This window comes from Oryzias latipes, chromosome 3 (genome assembly GCF_053564925.1).
Source record: "Oryzias latipes strain Hd-rR chromosome 3, Olatipes_Hd-rR_3.1".
Taxonomy (NCBI): domain Eukaryota; kingdom Metazoa; phylum Chordata; class Actinopteri; order Beloniformes; family Adrianichthyidae; genus Oryzias; species Oryzias latipes.
Genome location: NC_136239.1, coordinates 24,188,452 through 24,214,561, shown reverse-complemented (window position 1 = coordinate 24,214,561; position 26,110 = coordinate 24,188,452). Strand labels below are relative to the sequence as shown.

The 26,110-nt window shown below is 42.8% G+C and overlaps 1 long non-coding RNA gene across 2 annotated transcripts in view; it reads left to right on the top strand.

Moving 5' to 3' along the window:
- LOC144990972 (uncharacterized) overlaps positions 1-26,110 on the top strand; it is a 60,238-nt gene that overhangs the window by 30,844 nt on the left and 3,284 nt on the right. The window contains exon 4 of one of the 2 annotated variants that reach the window (XR_013654859.1): positions 6,358-11,090. The exons of the other annotated variant lie outside the window; for it this stretch is intronic. This is a non-coding gene — a long non-coding RNA (uncharacterized LOC144990972). Of the gene's footprint in view, positions 1-6,357; positions 11,091-26,110 lie in introns of those variants that run through there. 2 annotated transcript variants of the gene reach the window in all.

Below are 26,110 nucleotides of genomic sequence, written 5' to 3'. Positions count from 1 at the left end.
CTGGACAGTGCGGCAGCCTGGGGCAATAAACTTAGAGCACCATTATCTGGATTGTATGTAAATCCAACTCTGAAAACAGACAGCTTTGGTTCTACTATTCTATGTTGCATCACAACAAGACAGCATAGTGAAAGACAAATAACAGATTTTGTTTTAATTATCCACAATATTCAAGTCATGGTCTTAAACCCAGTCTATGTTATATTTCAAATTCTTAATGTTAATGCATACTAGAATATAATATCATTGTTGAGATCATAATTCATAACACAGTAAAGGTAATTATTAGATTTATGACAGAATTATGTTTTTGTTTCCTTGAAGGCACATATTTTGCAGCAAACCCAATTGTTCCCTGGTGTAAAACGCTCCCAGTGTCTCCCCTCCAAAATACAGAGCAGACACTGATAAAGATAAACACACAAACACCCCAGTGTGTCTGCTGCTGTGTCTGTAAAACACTCCATCTGAATTGCATATCCGCCTTGCTACCGAGCTTGTCATAAACTGTATTAAGAAAAATGGTCACACAGTTTGACATAAATTGGAAAATGGCATTTGGAGAATGGCCGCTGCTGTGGAAATTAGAGATATTAAAATTATAAATCAGTGTCTGAAAGTGCAGAAGGGTGTGGTGCTTTGCCTTATTTCCTTTTAGAGGTACCGTTCGTCCTTGTCTTAATCTCTTGCCCTATTTCTCTCTTTGTCTTTTGTACACTGTGTCTTGTGGACTTTCACTTGAGGGCAACATTGGGTCAGAGCTCAAAAGTCCGTCCTGCAAGTGTTTTTTTTTTAAATGCATTCACACACAAGGTTGACCCACAGGTATAATCTCCCCATCTCATCTGACTCAAATAGGTGAAATGGTGTTTATGTATTTATATGTCTGCAATGCATTTGGTGTGCTTTTTATTGCTGGGCCACAGCTCTTAAGCCTTTTGCTCAGCTCTCTCGCTGTAACTTGCACATGGATCATCTCCGAGGTAGGATATGTATTATGCAAAAGTTATGCATTTTGGCTTCTTTAAAAAACAGAAAGCCTCAATTGTATGCATGCCTCACCTCTGCTCCATGCTTCCCATCTGTGTGTTGAACTGGAAGAGGCAGAGGTAGAGCAAAAACGAGATTTCTGAGCCACAAGTAGTGAAGGGAGAGATGGTGAGAGATGCAGAGATCCTATTGACTGAGATTGGGGCATGGAGCATGTAGAGCTTTACTTTGTATTTTTGGATGATCTTTTGATCATTTTTGAGTACTTTTAATTTCAGGTTTTAGTGGCTTTAATTGAACTCAAATGTGTAAAAGGAGCTTGTGGCTAAAAAAATAGGCTTAATCCAGTTGAGCTTCATCTTTTGAAAGAAGGAAGAGACTTCTTATAAGGAGTATAAAGCCTTGCAAAACCGCTTTTGGCAGGATCTCTGTCTGTTTTGACTTTCATACTTGTGCCTTGTTATTAGTCATGTTAAGGTAGGCAGTAAAGTTTTTTTTTTTTCGTGGAAGACCTTCTTTCTTATAAAGCTTATGTTTTTCTGTTGTTATGGATAGGCAGAAAAAGACAATTATCAACCGTTTATCATTTACTTTGACCTTTTTGTCTGTCAAAGCATATCTGCCCAACTCTTTCTCTTTTTAAAGTTTGAAATTCAATTTTGCTTTCAAATTCAGATATGCATTGTTAGGTGTTTGAAGTGGCTCTCAGAACTTCGTCTTGCACACAAATACGACTCTTGTCTGGCCACATTCTTTTTAGACACTTTGAATTTCACAGTGCACTCTGTCCTATCATTGAAATATTAAACTTGGTGTTCTTGATGAGGTCAGCAAAAGAACAGACATTTTTGTGGAAATTTAAAGTGGCTTTTGCTGCACTGTGGATGAGAAGAAAGCCTGGCTTTCAAGCATAGACAAAAACTATCTGGAATTCGGAGACGACACATCAAAAGTCAAATGTCAGTCCTACACCATACGATCCTGCCAATGGCCCTTGACTTCTAATAAAAGCTGATGAGAGTTTTGTGCGTTAGAGAGTAGGGATTTTTCTCAAATTAAGCCACAAAGAATGTCAGTCAAGAAGCAAGGTCTATTCTACAAATGCTGTTACAAGCATGCCCTCTACACAAAGAAGCCTACAATTATCAAGAGGCACACCACCTCCTCAAGTCAGCACAAAATGTTTTTTTATATAAAGCATCACCTTTTCTTGAATAAGATGGATGACAGGCCTTGCCTTTAAAATTCCTTTCAGCAGCTTTTACATCCAGCCAATGAGTTTTCAGCTCTCACAAAGATTTAGGCTTTTCTTTGGAGTCTGCATTCCCCAAGAAAGACTCATTTACAAAGAAACATTTAAAGAAAACGTCATAAAAGAACATAAAACAAATCCATAGTACATGCATTTCATACGTATCCCTAAAGTTTTTTAAATATTACCTGTACAAACCCAAAACAGAAGTCCCAATTATTCATTCATTCATCTTCTTCCGTTTTATCCCTTTTGGGGTCACGGGGCTGCCAGAGCCTATCCCGGCCACTTATGGGCAAAGGCAGGGGACAACCTGGACAAGTCGCCAGTCTGTCGCAGGGTCACACATATCACACACCCATGCACACTCATGGACAATTTGGAGTGACCAATTAACCTATGAAGCATGTTTTTGGATGGTGGGAGGAAGCCGGAGTCCCCGGAGAAAAACCCACGCATGCACGGGAAGAACATCCAAACTCCACACAGAAAGGTCCCCCATTGATGTTCTGTTTCAGGTCCCCCAGCCAGGACATGAACCAGGGGCCTTCTTGCTGTGAGGCAAACCACTGTACCACCGTGCAGCCAGTCCCAATTAGTGCAGACAAATATTTTAACAGGTCATAGCCTGTATGCTAAAATCTGTCTGTGAAAGCTACTTAACTGAGATAGAAAAATGTAGGCCAGGAATGATTAGGTTGAAGCTCGTACTAGATTAATGTTTGTAACCAGAGGCAAGAACTGAATAGTGAGATGATGTGTTTTTACAGCACAGTCTGGCCATGCTTTGGGATGGCAATAAACCACGGCCTTCAAAGAACAGCCAAGCGCCACTTACTGCTGAGTGCTCCTCTTGTGGTTGGACGAGATTACTCTCAAAACAAAGTGAGGAAAGGTTGATTAATAGAAAGGTCTGCAGGGGTGCGTGCTGCAATATTTTTTCACACTCGACATACACTCGTTCATTTCTCTCGCAGAGACTTTTATGGGCTGATGGTGTCACTTTGTGAGTTTTTTCACTTCATAAAAATGCGCCTTCGCCTTTGTGATGAGTGGAAATGCATCCAAACTCTTTCTTTACCGTCATTTTGGTTGTGTTCAAACGCTGTAGTCATAAAGGAACCTACTTGAATTTGTACTTCACATATTCTAAAAAAATATATATATATATTATGTATGGTCCTGATCTATTTCACTCCAAGTCTCCAGAAACTCCCACATAAATCTGGGAAGTTTACAAGTGAAGAAGCAGGATTAGTCAAAAATAAAGGAACAAAAAGCTCTAAATTACGTGTCTGTGGGACTCTGACGTCTAAGATCTGCATGACGTGTTTGGAGACATTGATGAGGCAAAAGAGGAGATGGCAGGAGGGTGGACCTTTCGTCTGGATGAAATGATAATGCAGTAATGATGAGCAGGCTCAGGGTGATTGCAGTCATGTAGAGGTAGAAGAACCGACAGCAGTGTGCCGTGAGGTCCCCCTCTCCTCACATCACAGTGCAGGGTTCTAATTAACTTCAGCACTTCTTCAGACTGCAATCAGCAGAATCGCAGAGAAAATTAGATTTTCTTTTTCCTGGCGTTCACTGGCAGAGTGTTAAAATGCATATTAGTCTTGTGTTATTTTTTTAATTAACATTTTGTGCTTAGGAAGCATATTAACAGTAGACCAAAATGAGCTTTGAAAAAGCAAGATGCATCAGGGACAAAGAGTAGCTTTCCACCACATTTACTGACAGGAATCTTTTCAATAATTGTGATAGTTTTTCACTTCGTTTCTGCACAATGTTTATCAAAAATCCAAATTTTCACAATGTTTTCTCAACTGTATGCATTGATAGAGCTGTTTGTTTAAACATGCATCCCTATCATATCTACTTCACATTTTATTAAAGAACCATGTTATACTCAGTGTGAGGTGGGGGTGATGTGTCACAACTTCTCATTCAAAGAGTTTTCTTTATTTTCATGACTATGACAATTGTAGAGTCACACTGAAGGCATCAAAACTATGAATTAACACATGTGGAATTATATACATAACAAAAAGTGTGAAACAACTGAAAATATGTCATATTCTAAGTTCTTCATAGTAGCCACCTTCTTCTGTGATTACTGCTTTGTACATTCTTGGCATTCTCTTGATGAGCTTCAAGAGGTAGTCACCTGAAATGTTTTTCACTTCACAGGTGTGCCCTGTCAGGTTTAATAAGTGTGGTTTCTTGCCTTATAAATTGGGTGGGGACCATCAGTTGTGTTGTGCAGAAGCCAGGTGGATACACAGCTGATAATACTACTGAATAGACTGTTAGAGTTTGTATTATGGCAAGAAAAAAGCAGTAAAATACAGAAAAACGAGTGACTATCATTACTTTAAGAAATGAAGGTCAGTCAGTCCGAAAAATTGGGAAAACTTTGAAAGTGTTCCCAAGTGTAGTCACAAAAACCTTTTTTATATACATATGTGTGTGTGTTTATTTATATATGTATGTATATATATATATATATATATATATATATATATATATATATATATATATATATATATATATATATATAATGCATCTGAGGATCTTTGTCTTGCTTTTAGTTTCTAAAATAGGCAGATATTTTCATGGACAAAAATCTTTATTTGTTTCAATAATTAAAAACAGATTTGCTTTGGAAAGTTTTTTGAAAAGATGATCACAAATATAAAAAAAAATAAGCAGAATTGCATCTCATCTTTGTACGTGTGCTTTTATGAGACTTAGATAATATCATCGATTCACAAAGTGTATTTGATTAATTTGTTAAAATCTTTTAAATGTAACTTTTTTTAAACATTTTTTTTATTGTTTCTCTTTTGTTCTGTCTTTTGTCCTTGCATTTATTAAATGGGACTTGCCTGTCACTTCAGTGCTGACAAGATGTGTTGAGTTCCTTGAAAGAAACGTATTTATTCATTTATTTCAGGTTAAATCAAAAGTCTTGAATAATACATCTCAACCTGCTTCATGTACTGTTTTTATCATTAGAATGCAGCCCAAGTTATCTGCAGAATACTTATGAGTACTGCTGAACTGTTTGTGATGTTATTTATTTATGTTGCCCCTTTCAATTATTTATTTGTTTATTTATTCATGGAAGAACTAACCGAAATTGGAAAATTCATTTTTGCTGAAGGGCACTTGGCCTCCCTCTATTCCCACCCTACACAAAGAGAAAGGAGGGGGTTGTAAGAGGGTTGTTAGTAATTGCTCGGTTCGGCGTTCCCTTTGACTCGACTCATTTTTATGCACAAAAAGAAGACACCAAGAGAGATGAGTTGAAGTTGAATGTAGGTAAAAGCAACTGAAGAAACAACCGCACGAGGCACTTAGCTGATCTAAAGTGGGTAAAAAGGACAGGTGATGAAATCCGATTTTATCGGTACTCAGAAAGGACACCACAGGTTGGACTGGAAACTCATGTTTTAAAAGTGGAGTAGGCTGTGGTTAGACCCTTCTGTTTTTATTAGTATTCTCAGGGTTTCTTTCTAATGTGCACTTTTTTTTTTAAAACTTTTTAACCTTTTTTTATAGGCACTAAGATTTTGTCTAGATTCAAACTTCCACCAACATGGCAAGTTGATTTGGTTATACAAAACAATCCAACCATAATCTCTCATAACCTGACATAGGTCTAAATTAAACCTGACATGCCAATGTCCAGCTTGACTATACAGCAGTTTGCTTTGATTCCCCGCACTCATCTGTTCATTACTTTTTTCTATGTTCTTCTCATCAATTTATCCCTCACCCCAAACCCATTCCTTCTGATCATCCAGTCATCAGTATGCTGTCCTCATCCATTTTTCCGCTCCTTACTATTTTTTTCATCCAGTTATTCATTCTTTTCACATTCTTTGTCATGGTGCCTCTGTCAGCTTTCCTCCCCTTCCCCTCTTTGCGTGGCTCCTGATAATTCCCAGCTGTGTCTACTCACCTCATTACCGTCCAGACCTACTTAAGGAGATCCAGAACCATCATTCATCGCCAGTTCGTTGCCCCTAATGGTGCATAACCTGGTCTCTCGTCCAGTTTAGTCCAAGTGTTCATGTTCACGGCTAACTTTTGTATTGCCTTGCCTTCAGGACATTCTGACCACAAGTGGACACCGGAGTCACCGGATTACCTGAGACACAGAACCTCTTGGAACACCAAGAACCTCCAGCCTCTCCTCGAGCCATCACTGACCTCCAGCCTCGCCACGAACCAACTCCGACCACCAGTCTCGCCTCAAGCCATTACTACCTCAAGCTACTTCCAGCAACTTCACCCGCTGCTCTCCAGCCTCTAGCCACATTAAGATCTCAAGCAACTCCGAATATCATTAAAACTTGACTTACCAACTTACTCTGTTTTCCTTCCGAGTTCCAGCGGCTGGGTCTGCCTCGCCTAGCTTGCCATGACATTCTTACTCTTACCTATCTATTACTGTATTTACCACATTGTTTTTCCATTCCTTCATTCATCCTTGTTTTGTTTTGTTTTTGTCACCATGCATTGCCCTCTGAAACAGTGTCTTCAGCTTTGATCGGAGAAATCCACCATCCTTGTTTTCCAGCTATCTTAGCCCCACTCCCTGCTGATTAGCTGGATCAGGTGATACAAGGTTTTGACTGACTGAACACACGTGATGCAGGCAATCGGCAACAAGTAGGACATAGTGTTTGGAATATGAGCTTTTGTTTATGAAAGGAAATCAGAGGAAATGCTGAAGGTTGTAGGTGGATGATAAATAGAAATGTTTCAGCATCTTTAGTATATTATTCAATTTATGCCAAGGTTTGTATGAGAGCCGGGGCAGCTTGTATCGCAGTTTTCTCTCAAACCTCAAGTCGAAAATTTTTAAATTAATGGATTTAAAACGGTTACCTAAAATCTGAGGAGTAATCAATCAGTGCTTTTACCCACCCGCACGCACAGCACACGTTAGCAACCAACCGGTTTAATTATATTGCTACATGCATGGTCAGTGTGCCAACATTTTCCATGGGAACTCTTGCATTGTCTCCCCTTTAGACTAGAAAAATGAATTTTCATTTTAAGATGTCAGCATCTAAAACCTTTTTGTCACAGTTTGTTAAATGTTCATGTAAGACTTGATTTTGATGTTTCGGCAATGCTTTTCTCCCCATGGTGTCAGCAAACACAGCACAAGCCATAGAATGAATTTGTATAATTTAATTAAGGCACACTTCTACGTGCACAGTTCATTTATTCCAATCTTATTTAAGCACCTTGATGGCTTCACAACAAATGTTTTCTAATTAATACAGATTGATTAAATTGCAATGATTGTGTATGCTTATTTAATCCCCCCCTCCCCATCGTTTGCCTTCTTTATTTTTCATAATTAACATTACAGTATGGGGCTGTGTTCATTGGGGGACTACTGACAGTACAGCAGATTTCTGTAGTCAGCAACTAATGACTGTGTTTGCGTTCCTAGAGGAGCATATCGACAGATATTAAAAAGTGGAAGAGGGGGTTCTCTGAGAGGTGTCAGACATGCTAATGCACAACAATGGTGTAAAGCAGAAGATAGCAGGTTGAGCTGAGGTTGCTTTCTTCTCAGTTCAGTTCAGGTCACCTCACCCATCAGCACTGACCTTGGGCTGTTAGGACCTGCAAATGCTGACAAGTATTCAGCCCTGCACACACACCCACACACACACACACACACAAAAGGTTCTCCTGCTCGCACAGAATCTCATTTCAAACCCAGCGCTCTTTTTAATTCTGATTAATGACTCGGTTTATCTTTGCAATGACAGCCCTGTAAAACCCCCCGCCAGCACCCCAGCAGCAACCTCGCTCGGTCTGCCTTGTAGATTCTGATCCCTCTACCCATCGAACCCCAAATATGGAAAGACCCCCAAGATGAAAATGATATTAGAAACAAAATGAGATTTGAAATGTAGTGTTTGACAAGCAGCTTGATAAAAGGGATTTATAGGAGGGTCTAATAGCATGGAAATTTTATGCTAATAGTGCTGCTGGCCAAGCAATCTACTTGAAAACTAATCAGTTGGCTGGACGGAAGGAGCGAAAAGAGAGGGGAGAAGAGAGGAGGTTACTTCATAAACACCCTAACCCCCTCTTCTCGCCCCCATTGCCTCTCCCCAGTTCTGACTCTCATCTGAAATAGCCATGGGGTGTTGTCTTTGTGATGGTGTGAGGAGAGAAATAGGCAGAAAGAAAATTACACTGCAGCTTAGCACTGATTGATGGGGTAACTTATGCAGCCATACAGCGAGCTGCCATATTATGGATTAAACCTAAACACTTTTTCCACCACTTCCCTCCTACACTGAGGACAGACATACACATAGGTTGCACACAAACACACCTATTCAGGCTTTTCTGTTGATCTTATCTTATTCCGCTTTTGCTGCTCAGCCGCTGGTGCTGGTGTGTAATTAGCTTCGTTTGTAAATGGTGATTCCGCCTAAGTGCGTTTATTCTTTCCTCCATACCATCATGCTTTCTTGAACTCTCCTTGTATTTGTAGCACTTCCTCTCTAAACCCTGGGAGTCATCATTACAGCGAGTCCCTAATGAAGTCATTATCAGATTTTGCCCATTTTAAAAGGAACACAATTAGTACTGATGCCCTAATGATGTTTGCAAGTTAAATGCAAACTAATCGTTTCTTCCACATTTCTCTGTCTCATTTCCTCCCTGCCCTGGCTCGCTGCTCAGCGGGAATGAAGAAAGTAAATGAATCTCTGAAGTGTTTCATGGATGCGGGTGTCTTTGCGAGAGCATTTTTCTACACCGTGCTGCTATTCCATGTGATTTATTATTTTTACCCCAAGAGACATCTGTTACACCATTCCTTGTTTTTGTAATGCATCATCAGCCAGAGGAAAAACAATATTATCCAGTCTGGGATATTGTACTCTGCAGTCTAATAATCTAATGTACACTAGAGCTGGTGTCATAAAAATGCCAGTGGTGCTGTAGGAAGATGGTAGGTACACATCTGTCTCACTGTTAATTCTCATGGTGCTTGCTTTCTATCTAGCTACCTGCCCATAAGCAAATACACACATGCTAGAATATAATCAAACCAACATTTGCAGCTGCAATAATGGATTCTCTCACTGTTGATGTGGTCTTACTAATAAGTGAACGAGGAGTTCTGTTTCCTGTTTGCCAAGGATGTTGCAACACTTAGTTGTTTATGATAGCATAGCTTCTTTTTGATGAGGATGACACTAGGAGAACGCGAACACTGAATCAGTTGTGCAGAAAAAAAACATTTTTAGCATTTTCTGACTGCATACTTGTTTTTAGATTTTGAGCTAGTTGAAGTTGATCTGAATGACTCACAAAGAAAGCTATGGCGCTCAATGAACAAGCTGGAAACAGTTGAGCCTGAACTTCCACATTACTACAATTGCAAAATCCCCAATAATCCTAAAGATGTGAACTTTTTTGTTACACAGTCAGTTCATGATTACCATTAGACTTTTTACTTGAACATGGGCAAACCAATCAGGCAAGACAACCTTGTAAATAAACAATTGGAATTATGTGTTACACTTGTAAAATGAAAAATACTTTCTACAGGTTATCAATAAATGTTTTTTAACTTTAAATAAACTGGACATTAAGCTGACAAAAATAGGTTTGGAAATTTTGGAGTAACTCAAGATTTGATTTGCAATTAATGGTGAACAGTACTGTTTATCTCATAAAAGCACTGATAATAAGCATTATATATTGTAAGATTGTTGCTTGACATCAGCGGTGGATATCAGCTGGTCCAAATTTTAGACCCGGAATTCATCAAAGAAGAGTAGCTTAAAACACTTTTTTTCACTTGTAATTTTCTAACTCTTATTGATAACTTTCTGATTGCCCTGTGTTTGTTCATGTGTAACACCATCAGGAGAAAGTGATGGCAAAATCAACATTTTTCAGCTTACTTGGTTCAGAATACGTGTTGATGAAATGTGGTCAAAAGCAAGTTTTGTACTTGTTTCATCAAGCTCACAAAGAATCTTTGTACAGACACAAAAGTTTCAAATTTTGTTTGCGTATTTCCAACTCGTTTTTTTGTGCTTTTCAGTTGCCACAATTCTGGTTTTTACTGATTGCTATCCGAGATACCAAACCAGATGAAAGGCACCTCAGTAAATCCAAGACTGTAAAAAAAAGCATAAGCCATCGTGCCTGAGGAAATACAAGCCCCAGTAGATACAAGATCTAAGTTTTATATCATGCAAAGGCCTTGGACTGCATGGCTCAGCCAGTAAAAAGGCAGAACTGATATTTTGACAAACTGAGTTGATGTATGAATGCAAGCACGAGTACGAGAGATCGAAACCCTGTACTTGAATACCGAAATGTGATGCACTGCTTTCTGCTCATTCATAGAAATGCCACAACAGATTTATGTGGACTGAATGTGAGTGAGGACACAAGGCTGCGGTGAGATAAAAAGGTCAGGATCACCTCCGAGCGCTGCTGAACCAAAGTGGAAACTCATGCTGAGAGAGGTGTGCTTGACAAGTAAAGGGTGTGGATGCTCAATGGAGACCAGCAGCGGCTGAGGTGAAGACACGGGTTTGACAGAGGGCTCACCTCCTCCACTGACTTAAGTGGTGTGGTCGTTTAAGAACTCCTCCATTATAAACAAGTAAACCCAAGTAAAATGTTTCTCACTGAACATTTCAACCCTACTCGTCTGTAACGTTTTTGATTTAAGTAAGTCATTTCAAGTCTGATCCTCTCTTGATCTACAGTAAAAGCATTCCCAATTGGCTTTTAATTAGGATTATACTGTTTTTAGCCAAAATAAAAAAAAAAATAAGTTTAAGTTTTCTGCTAACCCTATTTAAAATGAGAGCCTTTCAGGAAGAAGGTTTACATTTTTTTTGGCTTCCAAATCTTTTAATCTCATCCCTTTAAAAATGGAATTAGCTCTGCAGAAAGGTCAGATGCTTAGGAAAAGCTTTCTGCTGGCTTCTCAAGCTTTCGGTGGTAATTAGAGGTTGTTTATTTCACCTAATGGTTCATCGGCTGTATTGGCTTTTTTGAAACAGGTGTGTTGTTCTAATTTCAGTTAATCCAAAATCTAAAGAAGTCGATGCACCACTTACTTTGTAGCTTTTATCGACAAAAACATTTGACATTAGTGTGATGGGTGACTACAACCACCAAAAGAAATATAAAAGAAAAAAGAAATAGCAGTTTCTCATGAAAAATACCAGTTCCAGTATAGGTGTTTTGTTATCTTTTTAAAACCTTAAAATAGTTTTTTTTATTGAGAGTTTAAATAAATAAATAAATTGGTGACCCAATGCTGCGTGAGGTGTAACGACTTGCCCCAAAACTTGCAAGGCCCCCACGCCACAAGAGCCCATACCCACAGCAGTGACTAATTGTTTGTTAGTCATTGCCCGTCGTGCCCGTTTGACTTTAATGGAGTACTGTTCAGTGATCCATCAGGCTGTCGAGCAAGCCCAATGTCAGTTGAAATAGCCGAGTGTCAGTGGAGCGAGCATGCCATAGACATGTGATTTAGTGCGGTGCTTGTTGCCTTACTGTGTGCCTTTCGTCTTGGGCAGGACACTCCACTCCTCTCCCTGCCTTCCGTTCTATTCTCACTCCAGATTGATTACCTGAACAACTGGCTCGTGACACTTGCCATCTTCTGGCAACCTTTTAGTGTCGTTTTAAAGATGGTTAGTGCACCTCATTTGGCTATTTATACATCTGCAAGGGGCCATGAAATATAGATTTGTCTTGATAGGTGTCAACATTGGAGCCATGGAGCCCAAGCACACTGACACCTCATTATTTTAATGGTGTGAGATAAAGAGCCTCAATGGTAGGAATAATTTTCTAACAGTGGTAAATGATACAGCTTTTAATGTTTCTGGTCATCTTTTACTCAAAGCAATAAGACAGCGTTCTTTCCGGGTTTGTCTGACACTGAAAGGGAAATGGACGATGAGCTTTAGAAGAAGCTGAGGATGCAAGGGAAGCGTCATGAGCCTCTTTACCTCATCTACCCAAAGCCCCACACTGAGTGTCAAGATGGTTGAGAGTGAGAAAGAACTCTTTACAATAACGTGATGTGTGCCCACCATCCACTCAAATACACCCACACGCATTTAATATTTTATTCACAGCCCAGGTCTCACACATAATTACGTGTTGGCACCCACTCTTTGTAATGACCTGGTTAATTGAATAGTTAGCACATCTGAGGTAGACCTATGCAGATTGGGGGTGACACCTGTCAGGGAGCCAGCCCTTTCTGCCCAGGACATTTCCTACCCTTCCTGATATATATGTCACCTTTATGGCAAAAAAACAAATTAGGGGCATGCAGCAGATCGAAAGCAGTGCAGCAGGTGTGTGGATAGCTTGAGGGGGTGGAAGAAGGCAGGCACTTCTTGCCCTGTCCTTCAAAAAGAATATGTAAGTCTTAGGGCACCATCTTTACTTTACCTCAGGGCATTTCTATGGATATGTGACAGAAAGTGACAATGTGTTGGGACTGCATGTGTGTATGTGTACATTAATGCCTTAAGAAGCCCTCCTCCAGCTGAGAGCTCAAGGCACCCAGGAGGGGAATATGCATCATGTGGTGATGCCCAGAATGAAGCAGCTCAACCATGGCTGTCTGCCACACAAACTGCTGTTGGCGAAAACTTTGCTGTTCATAAAGTGCACCTTCTTATTCCTTAACTTAATAAAACTGTGCAGTTGAATGTGTTCCCTAACTGGTTACTTTACTTTTATAGGAAAAGAATACTGCAGGCACAAGTCTGGTTTGGACCAGTGCAGTCAGCTGGTAATAAAAGCATGGAGTGTTAATGTGTTACCACTGTGGAGCAAGACCTGGGGGCCGCTTGCAGCCAGACCTCTGAAATAGAGCACACAACAGCTGGAGCAGGTTCAGCCTGGTCTTTGCTACAGCATCACTGGGCTCTTGACTCTCATTCACAGAGGGTTGTAGATCAGTTAAAAACATACGTTTTTAACCCTTGCGCTATCCTAGGCACTTTAACATTGGGAGTTGGGTCAACTAGACCCACTAGACAGTGCGCTGAACCTTTTTTCTTCAATGATTTGTGATCTTCACTGGTGTCCATGGATTACATGAAATCTTTCCACCTTTATCCACCTTTGTCATGGTAGGGAGAACATGTCAATGCAAGGGTGGGGTCATCTAAGATATGGAAGCGATTATGTAGCATGCTATATAATCGCTTCCATACTAAGATAGCACAAAGGTTAAAGGGGTTGAAAAGACACCCTAAGTAACATTTTTTTTGTCCAACCATCTATCAATACTCATAGTTTGATTTGATTTGATTTGATTTATTGATTTATTTCAAGCATTGTAGTCACAGCAATAAAGAATTTACACATATTTATCAAACTCATTACAGAAATGATGAAATGCATGGATTGAAAAGACAGAAAAATAAAACAAAACAAAAATGTCACTTAAATCACATTTGCTTAATTAAATATAGTGATTATTAACTAAAGTATAAGTAGAGTTTGATTTATTGCTTGAAAAGGAGTGGGAAGAAGCAAGCTTATATAATCCCACCCCTACTGAGTTCATTCATTTGATAGTTTTACAGTGTTTTGAATTCGGTTCTGATCAGATAGATTCTCTTCAAGTAACAAAATCCAGTGCCTAGTAATGATTGATGATCTTCAGAAAACATTCATTCATGATTTCAGTAAACAGTTAAAGGAACAGCAATATTCAGTGATCAAAACAGAGTGTTTTAAACTGCTTGATATTATCTGTTATAGTTTTACCAGGTTTGTGAGGAAACTCCTAAAGTTTAAGCAAAAGTCTTTGCACATAGCACATCTCACTGTGGTCACATGCAGAAGGTATTTTGATGCATCTTTCTTTTATACCGGAACATAAAGTGGTGAACCTGTCAGATTAGACTTTAGGTTTTTATACAAATGATGCTAGATACTACATGTTTATTACTTACTTACTTTTTACTTTTTTCTATTTTTGCACATTTTTGTATTTGTATACTTGCACAGTTGGGAACACCCCTCACTTTTGCACATTGCTGTCACTTTTCTCTGCTCTTTGGAACTGCTGTGACAATTACATTTCCCCAATGTGGGATCAATAAAGAATATCTATCTATCTATCTATCTATCTATCTATCTATCTATCTATCTATCTATCTATCTATCTATCTATCTATCTATCTATCTATCTATCTATCTATCTATCTATCTATCTATCTATCTATCTATCTATCTATCTATCTATCTATCTATCTATCTATCTATCTATCTATGTTAAAATACATCCAGATAAATGTGCTTTTGTAGTCTGCACTGTGTACAATTAGGTTCAAGCAACACGCTCTTTTCATCCCTCTATCATGTTCTTTTTTAGGTTTAAGGCACATGATTCCAATGTTTAAGGCTTGATGTATTTCCAGTTTCCTCTATTTTTTGTGTATTTAATCTACTGCATCCACACAGGTGTGTGAGCCAGTTGTTCAATGGGCAGATCATTTGAGGTCAGGGACCTCTCGGGCAATCAGATGTTTAAATAGCCAGCTGAAGTGGAACAGCAGCATCTTGACCAGCACCATGCCAAAGGTTTCATGTTTACTCAGCCACTGGGAGTCCTGTGAACATGCCCGCCAGCCACCTGCCAATAGGCATAAAGGAGGATTTAGTAATTAAGTCAAAGGCTGAGGACTAAATTGGGTGTTTGTGTGCTGGTAGGCCACCCCAGAGGTCCCCACAGCCATGCAGATAGGGGATTCTAATTGCCAAGAATATTGATCACGCTGGCAAAGGGGGAGCACATGGAATTCACTCACCATCGATTACCTGTTAGTGCACTTCTCTCGTCAATGGAAGAGGGAGGTGAACATTGAAAAAGCTCAGGGCCTTTCCCCCTCACATACTTGACCACCAGCAGGTCCTGACACATGAATCAACAGTCACAGACAGTGACACAGCATGTTGACCAAAGCTGCTCCTTTTACTCCACTCTCAGGAGACAAACTGGGACAAGAGAAGGTGCTCTCTGTGAATTTATGTTCCCTTGTAACTGTTTTTATGGGCACCTTGCGTTTGCTTGATAACTAAAACTTGCCTTGATGAATTTTTAAAGACCTTTATATGTGGATGTCATCCCAATTAATGCAGCAGAAACGGCGCACTGACCTCTGTTGCTGTGTCCTGGCACATGTACACATGCACTAATTCTTTTCTGCCACCTGTGCTGAGGTGATGCGTTGCCATCAAAACATAACATTTCAGTGTGCATTAGAAAACATAAGAAACTGTATGTCCAAACACTAAATGTTAAAGCTTGGAAGATTACTTAGCATATAGTGTGCAGCCATGGTGGTGTGCTGATGTAGTTTCATGCATGACCTGTTCACAGGATGTTGGTTTCCTGCCTTAGCTGAACAGAGGACACATTATTTGAGACCACTAAGGAGAGTTTGACCTTGTTTAGGACCTTGACTTAAAGTGGGATCAGCATGAGCTCAAAATAACTGTTGGATAAAATTGATTTGGCATGAATGAAAGTTCTGTAACATCTACAGTTTCAAATCTTAGATTTTTTATTTTTCAGGTTTAATTTATTGTACAAAAAGTGACAACCCACCCACGAAAGCAATATTTATGTTTCCATTCAGCAAAAAAAGTAAAGCATTTACTTTAACCCTTGTGCTATTCTAGGCATAATTAAAAAAAAGGCATATAAAATTTAAATTTTTGTATACTTGCTGTGGGATCCTGCATGACATGGTCATTAGCTGAGATGTCTAAGCACTTCAAAATACAGTTATATTTATACTGAAATGAGATGCAGAAAAAAAACATTGACATGGTTTGCTGCTCAGCAGTCTCCAGCCTAAGTCATTTAGAGCCTATTACAAAACATCAATAAATTGACTAACCTAAGTGTCTCGGTGTGCTGTTCTGTAAACACATGCATGTTCTGGTTATGCAAGTTACATTTGCTGCAACTCTATCAGGATGTTATACATTTATAAATTTAGGTTACAGTATCTTATACTTTTTAACCATCATATTAAAAACAATCTGAGGGTTGTTTGGTTGTAACTGTTTTCAGTGTGTTAACGGAGGACCAGAGGAAGGCAATAAAAAGCAGTAACCGAACCGCTATAGAGAACTGGGGAAACTGACAGTTATAAAAAACCATTGACCTGAACATACTAGGGATTTAATCAAAAACCAAGAAGCAGCTCTAGTGATTCCAAAACAGATGCAGATAGAGCAAAAAGAAGTGTAAACTGAAAAAAAATGAACAATTTACAGATAAAGTTTTGAAACAGATGCCAATCCCCAGAAAAACAGGAAAAAATGTGTTGTTTTATGTAGTTGACTTATTTTGGTTCTTCTGCAGGAAGAAATTAGGACTGTTGCTACCCTTTGTGCCAGACATAGGTGGCAATGCAGGCCCCTAAACAGATGTAGCCTTTCGGAAAAGCAATACTATTGAGAAAATGTACACATTTCTGTTGGTATTTACTGTGTTGGACAATCATCTGTAACACAGTAAAATATAACAAAGAAGTTAAATTCATCATTAAATTCATCAGCCAAAGCCCTTAAGTTACCTTTTAACCCTTGTGCTATCCTAGACACTTTAACATTGGAAGTTGGGTCATCTAGACCCACTAGACAGTGCACTGAACCTTTTTTCTTCAAATGATTTGTGATCTTTACTGGTGTCCATGCATTACATGAAATCTTTCCACATTTATCCACCTTTGTCATGGTAGGGAGAATACGTCAATGTAAGGGTGGGGTCATTTAAGATAGCACAAGGGTTCAAGGCAGATTGATCCGCCGTGCTTGTTTTCTGATTGAAGCCAAGTTGCAACTATTTATACAACACTCAGTCCCCCTCTAGTCATGCTCACAAATTAAATTAGTTTCACTCTGAATTTGTGTTTCCAAACTAGTAATTATTTTTAACCCCAGTGGAAGCCAGCCAAAATGAGTCAGATCTTTGCAAGTCATGCAATTCAATGGTATATGATTTAACACCAACCAAAGGGACACAAGCCTGAAGCATTGCAATTTACCATCCATTCATGTGTTCGCAAATTAAACCACGGCACATTTGACACCTTTTATAAAAAGTTAGTTAAATCTGATGAAAAAGGTTTTCTCTCAATTACCATCTGAAATTAATCTCCTTAATCCCAATTTGATCTCCTTCATGCATTTAAGAGGTATCCTTCTTCTGCATAACTACATTTTTAAACTCTTCTCAAAGCTAAGATGGAAAATGACTAAAACACATCCTCCTAAAAGATGTTAATTTTCAACATGTTGGGACTGAAAATGGTCACAGCATCTTTTGTAACTTTAGGGATGTTTCGTCATTTCATCTTACCCTTTCAAACAACAAGCATTCTGTCTCTAAATTAGCTCTGTGGCTGTGTCTGAAGGTGGAACAAACAATAAATTTTGACACCTGTTGCAGAACAGACCATTTTAAACAGCACTCGAGGTGCAGCCTTGGAGGTGGAACGGCTGCATGAAAGAGGCTTTTGTTCTTTTTAACCATTGTGCTATCTTAGACGAACCCACCCTTACATTGACGTGTTCTCCCTACCATGACAAAGGTGGATAGAGGTGGAATGATTACATGTAATCCATGGACACCAGTGAAGATCACAAATCATTGAAGAAAAAAGGTTCAGAGCACTATCTAATAATAATAATAATAATGGATTGGATTTATCTGCGCTTTTCAAGACACCCAAAGCGCTTACATTATGTCCATTATTCATTCACTCCTCATTCATACTTGGTGATGGTAAGCTATGTTTGTAGCCACAGCTGCCCTGGGGCAGACTGACAGAGGCGTGGCTGCCATTTCGCGCCTACGGCCCCTCTGACCATCACCGGGACATTCATACACATTCACACACCAGTGGAGCCGCACTGGAGGCAAGGAGGGTGAAGTGTCTTGCCCAAGGACACAACGACATTTTGGCTGGGTCTAGTGGGTCTAGTGGTCTAGTGGGTCTAGATGACCCAACTTCCAATGTTAAAGTGCATAGGATAGCACAAGAGTTATGTAGGCAATCAGCTCAAAGAACAGATCAGATCGGCATGCAACCTGTATGAAGTAAGAGATTTTTTCTGTTAATATTGGTTGACACACAGCTTTACTGCTGTGCAACAGCCTGCTTTAAATAGCTGGGCAGACGGTTTTAATGCTTCATTTTATCATTTTTAGAAATCTACCGCCTGCTTGGGTGTTCTAGAAGGATTAGTTGTTTCCTCCACAGGGATGATCATTAGCAAAAAATTATACATTCCCAGAATGTGGTTGCTTTGATAGCCAAGTTTAAATCCTTATGGTGCCTCCTGTGACAATTTTAAAATCAGATAAAGAAAATGTCATCAAGCAGATGTGTGCAGTTGGAAATTGAGTTTAAGGACTAAAAAAAATGAGCCCAGCGTGTCAGGATAAATACAGATGTGCTCACTCAATTTTGCAGAGCATGTTTCATCAGTTTGTGTAAGAGGGAAGATTCATGGGGCATCAGCTCCTCTCTGTGTTACATCTCATCTCCAGCTGTGGAGCCTTCAGCTCACACAGGAGGACAGCATGAGAGGACTGAGCCTGAAACTAAAGAGGTGATCAGCCTCATACCACCAGCAGATGCTAACATGGTGGCACTCACCAAGACCTGCTCCCAGTAACCCGCACTGCAGCTGATACTGATCAAACCTAGTTACAGCAGTTTCTTTAACAGCACTTTGAACAGCAGGAGCAGATCCCATGCACTGCCATAATGGGAGCTTTTTAATGGCAAACGAAAGGGTGTCTGCTCTTCTTTTGAAGTGGTCACATTAGCTTGGAAAGCCAAAGCAAAAGGCACTGTGAAGAAGAGCTTTACAGTCATTAGTATGGACCACAGGGCTCGTCTCAAGCAGAGTGATAACCTGGAGAGGTCAGACTGTTCACAAATTTTACACTTTGGCCAGGATCAGATTGTGTTGTCAGGTAACTGGGATTCGATAAACTTTGTCCAATGAGTATTTTCTAAACCTGAGTTTGTTCTCTAGGACTCTCTGAGATATTTAATTTAGACCTCTGTGCTTCTTTTGTCATGTTATATATTTTTTTTTTACATCAAGGTGTCGCGAAACACGTTTCTGTGGCCTATATGTATTTTCAGAATGTTTAGTTTATGTGATACCTTCAACATCAACTGCATCGTGGGGAAAACCATCGGGCCTTCTTAAGTGCTCAGAGTCACGTGGTGAGAAAAGCCTCTTAATTGGTTTAGGGAAAACCTCCTTGCCATTTTGCGATCAGTAAGCTCTGCTGGGGAAAATGAAGTCCAAGCTTTTGCCACCTCCTCCTCTGTCATGATTTGAACTTGTCTTGTTTTTGGTCCTTGTTCTGTCTTGTTTCTGTTTCCTGTTTTATTTTGAAAGTCTCCTGTCTTGTCTGTTTTCTTGAGTTTTACTTCCTTTGGTCCCCATCAGCCCTGATCGTGTCCACCTGTGTCTTGTCTGCCCTGTCAGTATTTAAGTCTTGTCTCTGCCTTCCTCCTGTGTTGGTCCATTAGTGTTCCTGTTCTGGTGTTCTCGTCTTGTCATGCCAAGTTCCTTGTTCTCTTGCCACGTCACAGTGAGTTATGTTTCAGTTCTGAGATCCTGCTCTGCAGCGCTTTTCGTTTGTGTTTCGCATTAAACCCCTTTGCCCCTGATCCTCATGCCTCCGCCTCTGCGTCTGGGTCCAACCGGCTCTCAAGCCACCCTGCACCATGACAGAATGGACCAACCATATTTTTTGGACCCAGCAGAGCGGGACATGCAGCTCCTAGAGGCTTATTGTCAGGAAGCCGAGCGCACGAGGTCTTACTGGGTTTTCGATCAGGCCCAGTTTGCCTCGTATGCCTGGAGTGGGAGCCACCTGGACTTCACAGGGAGCCGTCTTGCCCTGAGGGGGGGTCGTCGCCGTCGTCCCCGCCGTCCCCTTCCTGTTCCAGAGGTGGTCCGGCACGCACCACATCGCTTTCCAGTGGTGGTGCCAGATGCACCCCATCCCCGTCATGTTCCGGTGGTGGTCCCGGATGCACCACAACCACGTTCAGTGGTGGTCCCGGACGCACCCCGACCCATCCCAGCTCCCAGGGGGTTGCCGCCTGCACCCCGACCCGTCCCGGCTCCCAGGGGGTTGCCGCCTGCACCCCGACCCGTCCCGGCTCCCAGGGGGTTGCCGCCTGCACCCCGACCCGTCCCGGCTTCCAGGGGGGTTCCGCCGGAACCCCGACCGGTCCCCACTTCCGGCTCCACGCCTGACCCGCCTGAGCTCGGCTCCACGCCTGACCCGCCTGAGCTCGGCTCCACGCCTGACCCGCCTGAGCTCGGCTCCACGCCTGACCCGCCAGAGCCTGACTGCTGGCCCGACCCGCCAGAGCCTGACTGCTGGCCCGACCCGCCAGAGCCTGACTGCTGGCCCGACCCGCCAGAGCCTGACTGCTGGCCCGACCCGCCAGAGCCTGACTGCTGGCCCGACCCGCCAGAGCCTGACTGCTGGCCCGACCCGCCAGAGCCTGACTGCTGGCCCGACCCGCCAGAGCCTGACTGCTGGCCCGACCCGCCAGAGCCTGACTGCTGGCCCGACCCGCCAGAGCCTGACTGCTGGCCCGACCCGCCAGAGCCTGACTGCTGGCCCGACCCGCCAGAGCCTGACTGCTGGCCCGACCCGCCAGAGCCTGACTGCTGGCCCGACCCGCCAGAGCCTGACTGCTCGCCAGACTCCATGCCAGACTCCATGCCAGACTCCATGCCAGACTCCATGCCAGACTCCATGCCAGACTCCATGCCAGACTCCATGCCAGACTCCATGCCAGACTCCATGCCAGACTCCATGCCAGACTCCATGCCAGACTCCATGCCAGACTCCATGCCAGACTCCATGCCAGACTCCATGCCAGACTCCATGCCAGACTCCACCACGCCAGACTCCACCACGCCAGACGACTCCACGCCAGACGACTCCACGCCAGACGACTCCACGCCAGACGACTCCACGCCAGACGACTCCACGCCAGACGACTCCACGCCAGACGACTCCACGCCAGACGACTCCACGCCAGACGACTCCACGCCAGACGACTCCACGCCAGACGACTCCACGCCAGACGACTCCACGCCAGACGACTCCACGCCAGACGACTCCACGCCAGACGACTCCACGCCTGACGACTCCACGCCTGACGACTCCACGCCTGACGACTCCACGCCTGACGACTCCACGCCTGACGACTCCACGCCTGACGACTCCACGCCTGACGACGCCTCCACGCCTGACGACGCCTCCACGCCTGACGACGCCTCCACGCCTGACGACGCCTCCACGCCTGACGACGCCTCCACGCCTGACGACGCCTCCACGCCTGACGACGCCTCCACGCCTGACGACGCCTCCACGCCTGACGACGCCTCCACGCCTGACGACGCCTCCAAGCCTGACGACGCCTCCAAGCCTGACGACGCCTCCAAGCCTGACGACGCCTCCAAGCCTGACGACGCCTCCAAGCCTGACGACGCCTCCAAGCCTGACGACGCCTCCAAGCCTGACGACTCCTCCACGCATCTCATGCCGGACCTGCCTCGCCGGACCGCTCGGCCCCCCGGCCGTCCTCCGGACCTGCCTCGCCGGACCGCTCGGCCCCCCGGCCGTCCTCCGGACCTGCCTCGCCGGACCGCTCGGCCCCCCGGCCGTCCTCCGGACCTGCCTCGCCGGACCGCTCGGCCCCCCGGCCGTCCTCCGGACCTGCCTCGCCGGACCGCTCGGCCCCCCGGCCGTCCTCCGGACCTGCCTCGCCGGACCTCTGGGCCCCCCGGCCGTCCTCCGGACCTGCCTCGCCGGACGGCACGGACCCCCGGCCGTCCTCTGGACTCTTGTGCCCGTCGAGGTTTATCCTCCGGGGCCCCCCCCTCATGTGACTTTTGGAACCTCGGAGCGGTTCCTTGAGGGGGGGGTACTGTCATGATTTGAACTTGTCTTGTTTTTGGTCCTTGTTCTGTCTTGTTTCTGTTTCCTGTTTTATTTTGAAAGTCTCCTGTCTTGTCTGTTTTCTTGAGTTTTACTTCCTTTGGTCCCCATCAGCCCTGATCGTGTCCACCTGTGTCTTGTCTGCCCTGTCTGTATTTAAGTCTTGTCTCTGCCTTCCTCCTGTGTTGGTCCATTAGTGTTCCTGTTCTGGTGTTCTCGTCTTGTCATGCCAAGTTCCTTGTTCTCTTGCCACGTCACAGTGAGTTATGTTTCAGTTCTGAGATCCTGCTCTGCAGCGCTTTTCGTTTGTGTTTCGCATTAAACCCCTTTGCCCCTGATCCTCATGCCTCCGCCTCTGCGTCTGGGTCCAACCGGCTCTCAAGCCACCCTGCACCATGACATCCTCATCCCACACAGACAGCCTAACAAAAAGATAATGATTATGTGGCGTATGTAGTTGTGCATTTTCGGTTTTTACTTTTTGCTTTTAGATGTAATTGCTGTTGGTTGTCTGGCAGCATCAGAGGAAGGACATTAATGATTCTCACTGGCCTCAAGGAAACTGCTCTGCAGAGTGCTGGAGAGCAGCTAATTTACAGTACAGCTAAAAGTAAACCAAAATGTACGTGAGAGGTTGTGTGTACTTGTGTTTGACAATACAGGCAGTTTGATTTTTTTATTTTTTATTTTGCTGTCAATAGTTTGCCGCTAAGTGCACATATATGAGGACTTTTAATGTGCACTTGTGTGTTTGTTTGAGTGCACATATGTGGCTGTCCTTTCTCAGGGATCGTCTGGAGAATGCTGCAGGAGGATGATCAGACAGGGAGCACAGAAGGGTTGCTCTGCGATCACAGGGATTATGAGGGATATGAAGCTGTACAGCATTCCAGGGCAGCCTCCAGTTAGACTCATCTTTGCCACGCTCCCTTAACACACAGACACACACACGCACAACTTTAATTGCCTTTGCTTCTTTCATTACTTTTATTGCCTCTCCTCTGCATTGCATTCTCTCCAGGCTTGTGGAAAGGTCATTATAATGGCAGTGCTGTACTTACAACCACCATCTCTCTGACTGGCAGGAAAAAAAACCTGTGAATCTGTTGCATTAGGTGAAAGAGAAAAGCATGTGACAACAGAAAAGTAGACATTTATCATAATGCAAAAAAATAAGCATTTTAAAATATACGCAAAGTGAATCATAATTCCAAATTCTACACTTTGCAAAAGGATTTAAAAAGTAGTATCATCCCTACTCTCCATAAACTGCTACTTTACGGGGGAGTTTTGAGAGCTCGAGTGCCCCAATGGTTTGGGGTAAATGCCCTGGTAGGGAAGGGCAGAGGATAATAAAGGTTCAAACACAAAATAAAAACACACAAAAAAACAAGGTCCACAACATTGCCTAGACCAGTGGTTCCCAAACTTTTTCTGCGGGGCCCCCCTTTCTGAAGATTAGAATATTTTCGAGCCCCCCCACACTGACACAAACAGTGTTTCACTGTTTGTGTCAGTGTGGGGGGGCTCTAAGGGGGGCGCGCCCCCCAGTTTGGGAACCACTGGCCTAGACTGACATCACTGGGCCCCACCCTTGTCAGACCAGGGGTTGGGCCTGGGGACAGACCTGGTGGCCTCTTCCCACAGGTCTCAACTTTAATGGATTACTTTTCTGAAAGCTGGCCACATGCTGGAAGAACCACAAAAGGCCAATGCCGTGTGATTTTAGGTGGCAGCCCAGTCCAAGGACTTTAACTCTAACCACGGAATGTCATCTGAGTGGTAAAGAGCCTGCTCTTGTGTTGAAGCCTGAGCATTACTAGCTAAAGGTAGTCAGGCCTCCCTCCATTAATTGCTTTGGCTCTGATACCAAGCACCTAGAGAAAGGTTCAACTCTCTGCCACTCTGAAGTTTTCCCTGGTAAGAGGCTATGGGTTTGGTGTGGGTTCAGTCGTCATGTGCTCTTAAGTGAACAAGAGGGTCATGTCCTTTTCCCAGTTGGGTGCAGGTCTCTCTGTGTAGTTTCAGTTTTTGGGCTAAATGACAGTACAGATTATGGCTTTCTTGAAGTCTGCTTGAAACAGGGCCTCACTATCCTACCAGTGATCCATTAGAATACGTGCCTGGAAGGGTGTGATCTGGAGGAACAGTCTCCCTGATCTAAGCAGTGTGTGATGTTTGTCAATAAAGAACAATATGTTTGAGCACAGTGGTATCCACTGGTGCGTGTGGCACCAGGACACCCCAAGCAGGGGTCAATGATCAACTTTGTAATTGTGTCATCAGACCTTTAGGCCTGAGTCATGCCCACGTAACCCTTGTGCTATCTTAGATGACCCCACCCTTGCATTGAGGTGTTCTCCCTACCATGACAAAGGTGGATAATGGTGGAAAGATTTCATGTAATCCATGGACATCAGTGAAGATCACAAATCATTGAAGAAAAAAATTACAGAGCACTGTCTAGTGGGTGTAGATGACCCAACTCCCAACGTTAAAGTGCCTAGGATAGCACAAGGGTTACAAGTGTGAAAAATATGGAAGTCAAATGTTAAAATCATGTTCAACCATCTACCCATTTTCTATTTTAATTTATTTCTTTGTATTTTTTTAAGTATTTGCTGATACGCAAACCTTGAACTTGATTGAATAACTTGTAATTAGGTCATGTTTGGTGATAAATAACTCATCAAAAAAACACAATCAATTGGCTAACCCAATTGTTCAAAGCACCCGTCCAGCCACTACACACTGTTAGCTCTGCAGATGTTTAGCAGTCCAGGAAACAACCTGCAAAGCGATGCGTAGGTACCACTTATTATTGAAAGGAAAACTTATCATCGTTAAATCAGACACATGGTTTGTTTTAAGATTTTGATAATTAGACTGTCACTCTAAAAAAGATTGTTCTTTCTGTTTATTGAATTGGCAAACATCTGCCAACACATTATCCCCTAAACAAAGTCAAGACAGTACCCTTATATCAGTTTTGAATTATTCATAAATGGAGCTCTTCTGCATTCCTCCCGACCATTTGACTAAAATTTAAAGTGGGGCTTGTCGGAAGAAGAAAATTTGTTGGAGCTCTCTCAGCGACTTCATATACTCTGTCTTTGCGTAACTCAAGAGGGTCAGTGACAAAGAAGTCAGCTTTCGGTCAAGACATAAGTATTTCTGAAGTGGCTCATCTGAGACATGGGTCAATAGAAACACTTAGCAGCACATCACAGACACCAACAAACATTGATGCTTTATAACTGAGGATTGTATTGGCTGTGGTTTTGATTTTTTTTCTTGTTCTGGGATTAGCAACGCCCTTAGTGTGCTTCTGTGACTAATGGTCTGTGTTTTCTTGCTGTGAAATCAGCAGCACAAGAGCCTTGGACATCAGTGTTTGAAGTTGGCCCACCCCAAAGGGTGCCTCTGGGTTCTGCTGCTAATGCAGCCCCAGCACGTCCCCCCCCATCTCCAAGCAAATGCCATTCTTTAAATACAAAAGTGGTTAATACTTCTCTTTATCTGCACCCACAATGACCTCTTGCCTGTTCAGTTGGAGCCAGCTAGTGTCGTCTTAACCTGTGTGGCCCTTGCGTGACTGATGGCGAAAGCTTGTTAACAGCGAAGACACATTTGTGTAGTTGGCTGGGGAGTGTTGAGGGTGGCAAAAGAAGTCATTGATCAGAGGAAGAGAAACTGTTTTGTATTGCTTGGCATAGTTTGAACCCCTAGAGATGGCAAACCTTTCCTCTAAAAAAACCAAGGACATTCTGTCCTCTGTCCAGAAAGACAGATTAATA